This window comes from Lipotes vexillifer, unplaced genomic scaffold (assembly GCF_000442215.2).
Source record: "Lipotes vexillifer unplaced genomic scaffold, Lipotes_vexillifer_v1.1 scaffold474, whole genome shotgun sequence".
In the NCBI taxonomy this organism is placed as follows: domain Eukaryota; kingdom Metazoa; phylum Chordata; class Mammalia; order Artiodactyla; family Lipotidae; genus Lipotes; species Lipotes vexillifer.
This window is the reverse complement of record NW_006772385.1, coordinates 1,799,794-1,815,035: the sequence shown is the minus strand read 5'-3', so window position 1 is coordinate 1,815,035 and position 15,242 is coordinate 1,799,794. Positions and strand designations below refer to the sequence as shown.

Sequence of the window (15,242 nt, the reverse complement as noted above, 5' to 3'; positions counted from 1 at the left end):
CCGTGGCTCACGGGCCCAGCCGCTCCGCGGCATGTGGGATCTTCCCGAAACGGGGCACGAACCTGCGTCCCCTGCATCGGCAGGCGGCCTCTCAACCACTGCGCCACCAGGGAAGCCCAAGTCATCTTATATTTTTAAATGAAGACAATAAATTCAAAATATTCCTTTCTCATTTCTCCTTTTTTTGGTTCCTTTCCCTCCTTCATAGTTTTAATTTTAATAAAAAACAATGGCTGCCTTCAAAAGTTATTTTATAAACAGAGCAAGTTTTGTGATAATTAATAACACGAGAAAAATTTCAGTGTATCCAAAAAAATTTCTAAGCTCCTTGACATAGCCCACTTTACTGGGTTACCATGAATACAATAAAAATGCCAGACTAATAAAAGAATTTGGAAAATTCCTTGGAGAAACTGGATATTATCTACTGGATAAAAAACATTTCTGACCCTTAAGTAAGTCTCGGTCTGTATTTTGTTAACTTTCTTGAATATCTCCTAAGTATCTCTAAACTCTCCATCTTACTAATTATACAAATACATAAAAATTATTTAGTATAAGGTTATTTTACCTTAATTCCTTTGAAGGGAATAAAATAGCTATCTTATATCATTTTATAAAGCATCTGTTTCCTCATGCAGGGAATTTCATGTAGTTATAATTAAAGTTTATTTTACTTTAATAATTTTTACCCTTTATATATTTAGGAAACCTGAACCTTATTGCAGAAGAAGTCAGTATTGAACTTAACATAATTACTTGCACAATCTATAGACATCCATTCCACAAATTGTTACCAAAAGCCCTACGCTGTATAAGCATTATGCTAGGTGCTCAGGATACAGGAATACAAATTAACAAAACACAAGTCAGTAGTGATAAGTATTACAAAGAAAAAGAAAGCAGATTAAGGGGAATAGAGAGTGAAGGGGATGAGGTGTTATACAGATCAGGTAAGTATCACTGAAGGAAACAAGACAGTGAGTCACAGGACACTGAGAAAGTGACCTCCAGGCAGAAGGTTAGCAAGTGCAAAGGTCCCGAGACAGAAATGTATTCTGCTTGTTCTAAGCAGAGAGATCAGTGTGGTTGGAGTGTGAGCTAAGGAGAGGAAAAGGCACCTCCCTGGAGGTCTAGTGGTTAGGACTCTGTGCTTCCACTGCCGAGGGTCCAGGTTCAATCCCTGGTCGGGAAACTAAAATCCCACAAGCCGCATGGCCAAAAAAAATAAGGAGAGAAAAAAACGTAGGAGATGAGGTCAGAGAGAAAGTATGGCCACAGATCCAATGGAAAGATGATGTGAGCCACATACAAAGATATTCTAGCAGCCATATTTTTAAAAATACAAAGAAACAATTTTTTTTTTGCCACACCACTCAGCTTGTGGGATCTTCCTCGACCAGGGATTGAACCCGGGGCCACAGCAGTGAAAGCACCAAGTCCAAACCACTAGACCACCAGGGAAGTCCGAAATGAAATTAATTTTAATACTGTATTTTATTTGAAGCACCGTATCCAAAATATGATTTCAATACATAATCAATATAACAAAATATTAATGAGGTATTCTACGTTTTTTCTTTCTTAAGAAGTCTTTAAAATCCAGTGTGTATTTTATACTCACAGCACATCTACATTCAGACTAGCACATTTCAAGTGCTCAGTAACCACATGTGGCTAGTGCTACCATATTGGTGCAGTTATAGACAACTGTAAAGCCTTTGAAGAGTTTGGATTTTGTTTTATGTATCAAATATATACGAAAATAACAGAACAATATAATGAATTTAAAGTTGCCATCACTCAGTTTCAACGATTAGCAATACATGGCCATCTATATCTCTATCCACCTTCCCCAAACCTAGATTATTTTGAAGGACTGTACTGGAGAGTTCTGAACAAAGGAATGACTTTTAACAGCTTACTCTGACTGCCAAGTAGAGAATACATTGTAAAGAAGCATGGATGGAAACAGGAAGACCTGTTATGAGGCCATTACAATAATCCAGGTGAATTTACAGCAGCTTAGTTGGGGGTGATGGCAGTGGACTTGGTGAGAAATGGAGGATTGACTGGATTCTTAATATATTTCAAAGGTAGAAGCTAACAGGATATATTGGTGAATTGGGTACAGGATATGAGAAAAAAGAATCAGAGATGACTTCAAGGTATTAGGCCTGAGCAAGGTGATAGAGTTGCCATTTACTGAAACAGGGGAGACTGCCAGAGGAACAGCTGGATGGAAGTTGAGGGTTCATCTTTGGATATGCTAAGTCTAGACGTCCTATTAGACATTCAAGTGCCAATAGTGAATAAAAAGTTGTATATCTAGGGCTTCCCTGGTGGCGCAGTGGTTGAGAGTCCGCCTGCCGATGCAGGGGACACGGGTTCCCTGCCCCGGTCCGGGAAGATCCCACATGCCACGGAGCGGCTGGGCCCGTGAGCCATGGCCGCTGAGCCTGCGTGTCCGGAGCCTGTGCTCCACAACGGGAGAGGCCACAACAGTGAGAGGCCCGCGTACCGCAAAAAAAAAAAAAGTTGTATATCTAGAACTGCAATTCAAGGAAGAAGCCCAGGCAGAGATATAAATTTGTGAGTGATCAGAAAATAGGTGGTATTTAAAGCCATGGGACAAGATGCTTTCACTAGGAAATGAATATAAATGGAGGACAGGTCCTGGTACACTCCGAAGTTAAGAGCAGGAAGAGGAGGAAGAAGCAGGAAAGGAGACTTAATCGAAGCCCCAAGTGAGACAGAAAAAAAATAAAAATAAAATGCAAGAAAAAGTAGTGTCCCAGAAGAAAAGTAAAGGAAGTATTTCAGTATAGCAATATATATTATTATATACAAATATAGTAATATTCAATATAGCACAGGGAACGATACTCAATATCCTATAATAACCTGTAACAGAAAAGAATCTTAAAAAGAATATATATATGTACATATATGTATAACTGAATCACTTTGCTGTACACCTGAAACTAACACAACATTGTAAATCCAACTATATGTCAATAAAAAAAATTTTAAAAGAAGTGTTTCAAGAAGGAAGTAGTACACAAAACTAAATTTAAGAAAATAAAAACCAATGCCTAGAAGTTGAAAACTAACTGAAACAAATGAACCTAATGGTATATCAGTTTGGTAACAAAATCACACAGAGAAAAGAATTATTCCAATTGATCTTAGAACAAAATATTCTGACTATACAGTTTTTAGTGCAATACATTCCTAGGACAAAAATATTAAAATGGCAAACAAATCTTAAAATACCTAATGTCACTTAGTATTCTTATTGTTAATAGTAACAATTGTATTATTATTAACATGAATATATTTTAACATAATACAACTAAGAAACTATGTTAAAGCTGCTAAGGACTAATGTTCAGCATCAAAATGTCAGTTAAACAACCTTGTAATTTTAAATTGTGGTTGTAAATATCAGTATAAACTTGTAACTTTATTTTTAAAAAGGTACTTATTTTCTAACTGTCCACTGAAAGGCCAAGAAACAATGATAATCAAGTAGCAACAAGAATTCCATACTCTGGTCTCAAAACACCTTCACACACTAAAAGGACTCAGGGTTTTTTTTCAACAGTCAATTCCAGGAAATGTACCAATTGAGCTTGGGATACCACATTATGATCGAAAGCAAGGAAGCTATCAAAAGCTAATATTGCCATATTAAATAAATACAGAAAATATCAAAATGTTCCCCCTTGTGGCCAAAATAGAATAATGTATCAAAAAACTGCAACTGATAGAATTACATTGAATGTGTAAAGCCATGAGTTCGTAGTGACATGCAAAAAAGGAAAAAGAGAGAGAGATTCTTTGCACAGCATGGAGGCTGCGAGGTAACCAACACATAACTCTAAAATTGGATAATTTAAAGGAAATAATTAAAGATCTTTCCTGTCTTTTCGGTATGAATAGTATTTCAGGGTAACCAAATAAGCCTAAAGGATGCAGAAAAGTTGTTCTATACACAAGACTTCTAGCTAATAAATGTAGAAGTAATGATCAAATTAGAAAATCACCATCTTGCAATCCCTATTTCAAAATGAATCAGACAATAGTTATCAATAGATATGAAAATCATTAGTTAAAAGACTGTTGGGAAACTTCACAATGAAGGAACTAGGCTGTCACCACCTGAATTAAGCATTACTACAAACGTGAGACAATCTGACACTATGTGGTTCTCCAGGTAATGAAACAATATGAAGTCTGTAACATCACCTACAGCTAGTCTCGTCAAAACTTGAAAGAGGTGACGAGGGGAAGATGGTGGAAGAGTAAGATGCGGAGATCACCTTCCTCCCCACAGATACACCAGAAATACATCTACACGTGGAACAACTACAGAACACCTACTGAACGCTAGCAGAAGACCTCAGACCTCCCAAAAGGCAAGAAACTCCCCACGTACCTGGGTACGGCAAAAGAAAAAAGGAAAAAACAGAGACAAAAGAATAGGGACGGGACCTGCACCAGTGGGAGGGAGCCGTGAAGGAGGAAAGGTTTCCACACACTAGGAAGCCCCTTCGTGGGCGGAGACTGCGGGAGGTGGAGCGGGGAGCTTCGGAGCCACGGAGGAGAGCGCAGCAACAGGGGTGCGGAGGGCAAAGCGGAGAGATTCCCGCACAGAGAACCGGCGCCGACCGGCACTCACCAGCCCGAGAGGCTTGTCTGCTCACCCGCCGGGGCGGGCGGGGCTGCGAGCTGAGGCTCGGGCTTCGGTCGGTCGGAGCGCAGGGAGAGGACTGGGGTTGGCGGCATAAACACAGACTGCAGGGGGCTAGTGCACCACGGCTAGCCGGGAGGGAGTCTGGGGGAAAAGGTCTGGAGCTGCCAAAGAGGCAATAGACTTTTTCTTGCCTCTTTGTTTCCTGGTGCTCGAGGAGAGGGGATTAAGGCTGCTTAAAGGAGCTCCAGAGACGGGCGCGAGCCGCGGCTAAAAGCACGGACCCCAGAGACAGGCAGGAGATGCTAAGGCTGCTGCTGCCGCCACCAAGAAGCCTGTGTGCGAGCACAGGTCACTATCCACACCTCTCTTCCGGGGAGCCTGTGCAGCCCGCCACTCCCAGGGTCCCGAGATCCAGGGACAACTTCCCCAGGAGAACGCACGGCGGGCCTCAGGCTGATGCAACGTCACACAGGCCTCTGCCGCCGCAGGTTCGCCCCGCATTCTGTACCCCTCCCTCCCCCCGGCCTGAGTGAGCCAGAGGCTCCGAATCAGTGGCTCCTTTAATCCCGTCCTGTCTGAGAGGGAAGAGACGCCCTCCGTTGACCTACACGCAGAGGTGGGGCCAAATCCAAAGCTGAGCCCCTGGGAGCTGTGAGAACAAAGAAGAGAAAGGGAAATCTTTCCCAGCAGCCTCAGAAGCGGCGAATTAAAGCTCCACAGTCAACTTGATGTACCCTGCATCTGTGGAATACCTGAATAGACGACAAATCATCCCAAATTGAGGAGGTGGACTTTGAGAGCAAGGTTTATGATTTTTTACCCTTTTCCTCTTTTTGTGAGTGTGTATGTGTATGCTTCTGTGTGAGATTTTGTCTGTATAGCTTTGCTTCCACCATTTGTCCTAGGGTTCTATCCATCCGTTTTATTTTTTTTTCTCTTAATAATTATTTTTTTATTTTAATAACATTATATTTTATCTTATTTTATTTTACTTTGTCTTTCTTTTTTTCTTTCCTTGCCTCCTTCCTTCCTTCCTTCCTCCCTCCCTCCCTCCGTCTTTCTTTCTTTCTTTCCTATTTCCTCCTACTTCTACTAATTCTCTCTACTTTCTCTCCCTTTTATTCTGAGCCGAGTGGATGAAAGGCTCTTGCTGCTCCAGCCAGGAGTCAGGACTCTGCCTCTGAGGTGGTGGGAGAGCCAACTTCAGGACACTGGTCCACAAGAGACCTCCCAGCTCCACATTATATCAAAGAGCGAAAATCTCCCAGAGATCTCCATCTCAATGCCAGCACCCAGCTTCACTCGACCAGCAAGCTACATTGCTGGACATCCTATGCCAAACAACTAGCAAGACAGGAATACAACCACACCCATTAGCACAGAGGCTGCCTAAAATCATAATAAGTCCACAGACACCTCAAAACACACACGTGGACCTATAATATCAAACGGCGAAAATCTCCCAGAGATCTCCATCTCAACACCAGCACCCAGCTTCACTCAACGACCAGCAAGCTACAGTGCTGGACAACCTATGCCAACCATATAGCAAAACAGGAACACAACCCCACCCACTAGCAGAGAGGCTGCCTAAAATCATAATAAGTCCACAGACACCCCAAAACACACCACCAGACGTGGACCTGCCCACTAGAGAGACAAGATCTAGCCTCATACACCACAACACAGCCACTAGTCCCCTCCACCAGGAAGCCTACACAACCCACTGAACCAACCTTAGCCACTGGAGACAGACATCAAAAACAACGGGAGCTACGAACTTGCAGCCTGCAAAAAGGTGAACCCAATCACAGTAAGATAAGCAAAATGAGAAGACAGAAAAACACACAGCAGATGAAGGAGCAGGATAAAAACCCACCAGACCTAACAAATGAAGAGGAAATAGGCAGTCTACCTGAAAAAGAGTTCAGAATAATGATAGTAAAGATGATCCAAAATCTTGGAAATAGAATGGACAAAATGCAAGAAGCAGTTAACAAGGACCTAGAAGAAATAAAGATGAAACAGACAATGATGAACAACACAATAAATGAAATGAAAAATACTCTAGATGGGATCAATAGCAGAATAAATGAGGCAGAAGAACGGATAAGTGACCTGGAAGATAAAATAGTGGAAATAACTACTGCAGAGCAGAATAAAGAAAAAAGAATGAAAAGAACTGAGGACAGTCTCAGAGACCTCTGGGACAACATTAAACGCACCAACATTCGAATTATAGGGGTTCCAGAAGAAGAAGAGAAAAAGAAAGGGACTGAGAAAATATTTGAAGAGATTATAGTTGAAAACTTCCCTAATATGGGAAAGGAAATCGTTAATCAAGTCCAGGAAGCACAGAGAGTCCCATACAGGATAAATTCAAGGAGAAATACGCCAAGACACATATTAATCAAACTGTCAAAAACTAAATACAAAGAAAGCATATTAAAAGCAGCAAGGGAAAAACAACAAATAACACACAAGGGAATCCCCATAAGGTTAACAGCTGATCTCTCAGCAGAAACTCTACAAGCCAGAAGGGAGTGGCAGGACATACTGAAAGTGATGAAGGAGAAAAACCTGCAACCAAGATTACTCTACCCAGCAAGGATCTCATTCAGATTTGATGGAGAAATTAAAACCTTTACAGACAAGCAAAAGCTGAGAGAGTTCAGCACCACCAAACCAGCTTTCAACAACTGCTAAAGGAACTTCTCTAGGCAAGAAACACAAGAGAAGGGAAAGACCTACAATAAAGAACCCAAAACAATTTAGAAAATGGGAATAGGAACATACATATTGATAATTATCTTAAATGTAAATGGACTAAATGCTCCCACCAAAAGACACAGACTGGCTGAATGGATACAAAAACAAGACCCATATATATGCTGTCTACAAGAGACCCACTTCAGACCTAGAGACACATACAGACTGAAAGTAAGGGGATGGAAAAAGATATTCCATGCAAATGGAAACCAAAAGAAAGCTGGAGTAGCAATTCTCATATCAGACAAAATAGACTTTAAAATAAAGACTATTAGAAGAGACAAAGAAGGACACTACATAATGATCAAGGGATCGATCCAAGAAGGAGATATAACAATTGTAAATATTTATGCACCCAACATAGGAGCACCTCAATACATAAGGCAAATACTAACAGCCATAAAAGGGAAAATCGACAGTAACACATTCATAGTAGGGGACTTTAACACCCCACTTCCACAAATGGACACATCATCCAAAATGAAAATAAATAAGGAAACACAAGCTTTAAATGATATATTAAACAAGATGGACTTAATTGATATTTATAGGACACTCCATGCAAAAACAACAGAATACACATTTTTCTCAAGTGCTCATGGATTCTCCAGGATAGATCATATCTTGGGTCACAAATCAAGCCATGGTAAATTTAAGAAAATTGAAATCGTATCAGGTATCTTTTCCGACCACAACGCCATGAGACTAGATATCAATTACAGGAAAAGATCTGTAGAAAATACAAACACATGGAGGCTAAACAATACACTACTTAATAACGAAGTGATCAATGAAGAAATTAAAGAGGAAATAAAAAAATACCTAGAAACAAATGACAATGGAGACACTACGACCCAAAATCTATGGGATGCAGCAAAAGCAGTTCTAAGAGGGAATTTTATAGCAATACAAGCCCACCTTAAGAAACAGGAAACATCTCGAATAAACAACCTAACCTTGCACCTAAAGCAATTAGAGAAAGAAGAACAAAAAAACCCCAAAGTTAGCAGAAGGAAAGAAATCATAAAAATCAGATCAGAAATAAATGAAAAATAACTGAAGGAAACGATAGCAAAGATCAAGAAAACTAAAAGCTGGTTCTTTGAGAAGATAAGAAAAATAGATAAACCATTAGTGAGACTCATCAAGAAAAAAAGGGAGAAGACTCAAATCAATAGAATCAGAAATGAAAAAGGAGAAGTAACAACTGACACTGCAGAAATACAAAAAATCATGAGGGATTACTACAAGCAACTCTATGCCAATAAAATGGACAATCTGGAAGAAATGGACAAATTCTTAGAAATGCACAAACTGCCAAGACTGAATCAGGAAGAAATAGAAAATATGAACAGACCAATCACAAACACTGAAATTGAAACTGTGATTAAAAATCTTCCAACAAACAAAAGCCCAGGACCAGATGGCTTCACAGGCGAATTCTATCAAACATTTAGAGAAGAGCTAACACCTATCCTTCTCAAACTCTTCCAAAATATAGCAGAGGGAGGAACACTCCCAAACTCATTCTACGAGGCCACCATCACCTTGATACCAAAACCAGACAAGGATGTCACAAAGAAAGAAAACTACAGGCCAATATCACTGATGAACATAGATGCAAAAATCCTCAACAAAATACTAGCAAACAGAATCCAACAGCACATTAAAAGGATCATACACCATGATCAAGTGGGGTTTATTCCAGGAATGCAAGGATTCTTCAATATACGCAAATCTATCAATGTGATTAACCATATTAACAAATTGAAGGAGAAAAACCATATGATCATCTCAATAGATGCAGAGAAAGCTTTTGACAAAATTCAACACCCATTTATGATAAAAACCCTGCAGAAAGTAGGTGTAGAGGGAACTTTCCTCAATATAATAAAGGCCGTATATGACAAGCCCACAGCCAACATCATCCTCAATGGCGAAAAACTGAAAGCATTTCCACTAAGGTCAGGAACAAGACAAGGTTGCCCACTCTCACCACTCTTATTCAACATAGTTTTGGAAGTTTTAGCCACAGCAATCAGAGAAGAAAAGGAAATAAAAGGAATCCAAATCGGAAAAGAAGAAGTAAAGCTGTCACTGTTTGCAGATGACATGATACTATACATAGAGAATCCTAAAGATGCTACCAGAAAACTACTAGAGCTAATCAATGAATTTGGTAAAGTAGCAGGATACAAAATTAATGCACAGAAATCTCTGGCATTCCTATATACTAATGATGAAAAATCTGAAAGTGAAATCAAGAAAACACTCCCATTTACCATTGCAACAAAAAGAATAAAATATCTAGGAATAAACCTACCTAAGGAGACAAAAGACCTGTATGCAGAAAATTATAAGACACTGATGAAAGAAATTAAAGATGATACAAACAGATGGAGAGATATACCATGTTCTTGGATTGGAAGAATCAACATTGTGAAAATGACTCTACTTCCCAAAGCAATCTATAGATTCAATGCAATCCCTATCAAACTACCACTGGCATTTTTCACAGAACTAGAACAAAAAATTTCACAATTTGTATGGAAACACAAAAGACCCCGAATAGCCAAAGCAATCTTGAGAACAAAAAATGGAGCTGGAGGAATCAGGCTGCCTGACTTCAGACTATACTACAAAGCTACAGTAATCAAGACAGTATGGTACTGGCACAAAAACAGAAAGATAGATCAATGGAATAGGATAGAAAGCCCAGAGATAAACCCATGCACATATGGTCACCTTATCTTTGATAAAGGTGGCAGGAATATACAGTGGAGAAAGGACAGCCTCTTCAATAAGTGGTGCTGGGAAAATTGGATAGGTACATGTAAAAGTATGAGATTAGATCACTCCCTAACACCATACACAAAAATAAGCTCAAAATGGATTAAAGACCTAAATGTAAGGCCAGAAACTATCAAACTCTTAGAGGAAAACATAGGCAGAACACTCTATGACATAAATCACAGCAAGATCCTTCTTGACCCATCTCCTAGAGTAATGGAGATAAAAACAAAAATAAACAAATGGGACCTAATGAAACTTCAAAGCTTTTGCACAGCAAAGGAAACCATAAACAAGACCAAAAGACAGCCCTCAGAATGGGAGAAAATATTTGCAAATGAATCAACTGACAAAGGATTAATCTCTAAAATTTACAGGCAGCTCATGCAGCTCAATAACAAAAAAATAAACAACCCAATCCAAAAATGGGCAGAAGACCTAAATAGACATTTCTCCAAAGAAGATATACAGACTGCCAACAAACACATGAAAAAATGCTCAACATCACTAATCATTAGGGAAACGCAAATCAAAACTACAATGAGATATCATCTCACACCAGTCAGAAAGGCCATCATCAAAAAGTCTACAAACAATAAATGCTGGAGGGGGTGTGGAGAAAAGGGAACACTCTTGCACTGCTGGTGGGAATGTGAATTGGTACAGCCACTATGGAGAACAGTATGGAGGTTCCTTAAAAAACTACAAATAGAACTACCATATGACCCAGCAATCCCACTACTGGGCATATACCCTGAGAAAACCGTAATTCAAAAAGAGTCATGTACCAAAATGTTCATTGCAGCTCTATTTACAATAGCCCAGAGATGGAAACAACCTAAGTGCCCATCATCGGATGAATGGATGAAGAAGATGTGGCACATATATACAATGGAATATTACTCAGCCATAAAAAGAAACGAAATTGAGCTATTTGTAAGGAGGTGGATAGACCTCGAGTCTGTCATACAGAGTGAAGTAAGTCAGAAAGAGAAAGACAAATACCGTATGCTAACACATATATATGGAATTTAAGAAAAAAAAATGTCACGAAGAGCCTAGGGTTAAGACACGAATAAAGACACAGACCTACTAGAGAACGGACTTGAGGATATGGGGAGGGGGAAGGGTGAGCTGTGACAAAGCGAGAGAGAGGCATGGACATATATACACTACCAAATGTAAAGTAGATAGCTAGTGGGAAGCAGCCGCATAGCACAGGGAGATCAGCTCGGTGCTTTGTGACCGCCTGGACAGGTGGGACAGGGAGGGTGGGAGGGAGGGAGATGCAAGAGGGAAGAGATATGGGAAAATATGTATAGGTATAACTGATTCACTTTGTTATAAAGCAGAAAATAACACACCATTCTAAAGCAATTATACCCCAATAAAGATGTTTAAAAAAAAAAAAACTTGAAACAGAATTTAATCAAGTCTTTAGATCTCACTTCTAGACAGCAGGACTACTGACCCACTTTCTTCAAGAAGTAAATGGAGGGGCTTCCCTGGTGGCGCAGTGGTTGAGAGTCCGCCTGCCGATGCAGGGGACATGGCCCCGGTCCGGGAAGATCCCACATGCCACGGAGCAGCTGGGCCCATGAGCCATGGCCGCTGAGCCTGCGCGTCCGGAGCCTTGCTCCGCAGCGGGAGAGGCCACAACAGTGAGAGGCCCACGTACTGCAAAAAAAAAAAAAAAAAAAAAGAAGTAAATTGAATAAGGGAGGGGAAAAGGAGCAGTCCTCCAGATGAAAAGAGATCCTAGAGACCCTAAGAACCAAATTCAAGATGTGGACCTTGTGTGGACTCTGATCTGAAAAAGATAATTGTAAAAAGGCATTTCTTGAGACAATTGGAGAAATGTTAATAGTTTGTATTAAAACTTCAGAAATGTTTTATTTCCTTTGTTAGGTGTAAAAATGTATTTGTGGTTACCTAAGGAAAAAAATTTTGTCTTTCAAAGCATACTGAAGTGGCTGGGTAAAATAGCATGCCATCTAAGATTTGCTTTTAAATACTTCAGCAAAAACAAAAACACACATAGAAATAGAAACAGCTCCAGTTATCAAGATACTCACTTACCCCAGCATAAGAGCTGCGAGTTCTTCAACAGCCATAGAATACTGTCCCTGCTTCAGCAACTCAGATACTCACCACGACTCAAGAGTTGTCGAGTAGAAGCATGGAGGTCAGAACTAAACTGGGCAAACTCAGCAACCTCACCATAGGAGCCAATTTTGACTTCATGGTGCCTGCCCCTGCTTCACAGACCTGGTGTGGGCAGCAGATCTGACGTAGGACACAGAAAAAACAATGTAAATGGTAGGGCAGATAACTTTGTAGAACAATTCTGTTTCCAAGAAGATCTGTCCATCACTGATAGGAACGATATTCGTTGGAATGTAAGCAGACACATCACCAGCTTGTGTTTCTGGTAAAGAAGTCAAGGAGCCACCACCAAAAGAATCGTTCATTATGTCTGCTTTCTCCTTTAGATAGGAGTGTAAGTAGAACACACCATCAGGCTGGACCTCATGAGTAGCTGAGTGGTCTGCAGATCAGCAGAGGCACCAGCCTGTTTGGATAATTCATCACAGATGATCAAAGCATGTTTGCCATTATCCCTAAAATACTCTCCCACAGCACAGCAAGAATAAGGAGTCAGGTACTGATGGAGGGCAGTGTCAGCAGCAGTGGTTGAAACCACACTGGTGTTCTTCGTGGCATCCACAACTGTAAGTGTTTTCACCAACTGGGCAACAGTGGATCTCTTCTGACCAATAGCAGTGTAGATACAGTATAGCTTCTTCTTTCCATCAGATCCATCACTGAAATGTTTCTGGTTAATAATTATGTCAATCACTGATGTTTTGCCAGTCTGTCAGTCACCAATCGTCAGCCTGTACTGACCACAACCAATCAGCACCAAGCTATCCACAGCATTAATGCCAGTCTGCACTGGTTTCTGCACAGAGATTGGAGAAATGATGCCAGGGGCTTTCAGGCCAACTCACCATTGGGTCTTGGAACCAAGTGGATCCTTGCCATCAGTGACATTACCAAGGGCATCTACTATACAACCCAGTAGCTTCTCACCAACTAGAACATTCACAATGGCTCCTGTCCTCTTCACAATATCTCCTTCCTTAATTAGTTTATCATGTCCAAACACAAAAAAACCAACATTGTCAGTTCCCAAGTTGAAACATACCCTTTAAGCCTAAAGAAAAACACTAGCATTTCGTCTGCTTGAACATTCCTCAGCCCGTGTATTCAACCAATACTATCACCAATACTTGAGACACACCCTGTTTCTTCACAGTCAACAGAGGTTTTGGCTCCAAGATTACACTCTTCAAGAACAGAGGATACCTCAGCAGTGCCAGTCTTCTGAAGCCAAGTGTTAAGAGGCATGGAGGTTCCCTGTGGCAATGAAGGATGATCCCAAAGCATTCTGAAGACCAGTCTGGCCTGCCAAGGGAGGGTGCAAGCCACAGCCCAAGGCCACGTGTGCAGACAGCATCTTTGCAGCTCTCCTTGGGTGGTTCCTCTGCAGCTGCAACCTCTGGACCGACTTCCAAGTAAATAATAACCAAAAGAAATTACACCAGTATTTTGAGATAATATGTAAGAGGATTATGAGATAATTATATTAGTATCAGACAAAATGTTTCTAAGAAAAAATCCTTACTATGCATAAAGTCACATGTAAAGATAAAATAATGCAAGAACAACTCACTAGATACATAACATATATGCTTGTATAATTTTTAAATTTTTTTACTTTTTATTATGAAATTTACAAACATATACAAAAGTAGAAAAAAATAGTGCAATGAACGCCTATAAATCCACTAAGATTCAGCCACTGTTAACATTCTGTCATATTAGCTTTATTGATTTATCAATCTATTTCATTTTTTATTATTGTGGTTGAGCTGTTTCAAAGTAAGTGTCACACATTATGACATTTTATGCCAAAATACTTTACACTTCTAAAAGAAAAAAAAAATTCTATCTAAATACAATGGTATTGCCTCCCCAACATGAAAATAGCTCTCTAGTTTCATCTCACACCCATTCTATATTTAAATTTACCCACGTCCTCAAAGTGTTATTTATAGCTCACTTTTTCATAGCAGGATCCAATCAAGGATCATCTACTGTATTTGGTTTTAAAGCTCTTAAATTTAATCTATAGTTATTGCCCCTCCCCCATTTTTAGGAAATCCCATTTCTAGAAATCTATCCCAAAGACAACACTAGCAAAAATTTTTTTTAATTAATTTTTTATTGAGGTATAACTGACATACAACTTTATATGTTAGGTACATAACATACAACTTAGGTACATAACACAATGACTCGATATTTGTATACACTATGAAATGATCACCACAGTAAGTCTAGTTAACATACATCACCATACATAGTTACGGAATTCTTTTCATGACATGATATTTGATGATTTACTACTCCCTTAGCGATTTTCAAACATGCAATACAGTATTATTAACTATACTCGCCATGCTGTACACTACATCACCACGACTTATTTATTTTATAAATGGAAATTTGTACCTTTCGACTCCCTTTACCCATCTGCCCACCCTCCAACTCCCGCCTCTAGCAACCACCAATCTGTTCTATCTATGAACTTGGTTTTTGTTTTTGTTTGAGATTCCACATATAAATGAGATCATAACCAGCAAGTTTGTTTTAATACATACATACAAAGGTACTCCCTTCAGCACTATTTGTTACAGTAAAAAGACTGAAAACAAACCAAACATTCATTAAAAGGGGACTGGAGGCATGAACAGCCACACAATGAAGTCCTGTGCAACGTTTAAAAATGAGAAAGACTCTTGAATACTGCTATGAAGTGATCTCCAGAAAAAAAAAAAATTATATATATATATATATATATATATATATATATATATATTTTTTTTTTTTTTTTTTTTTTTTTTTTTTTTTTGGGGGC

The 15,242-nt window shown here is 39.6% G+C and overlaps 1 pseudogene; it reads right to left on the bottom strand.

Annotated features, from left to right (window-relative positions):
* LOC103090962 (ATP synthase subunit alpha, mitochondrial-like) overlaps positions 1-15,242 on the bottom strand; it is a 24,818-nt pseudogene that overhangs the window by 8,392 nt on the left and 1,184 nt on the right.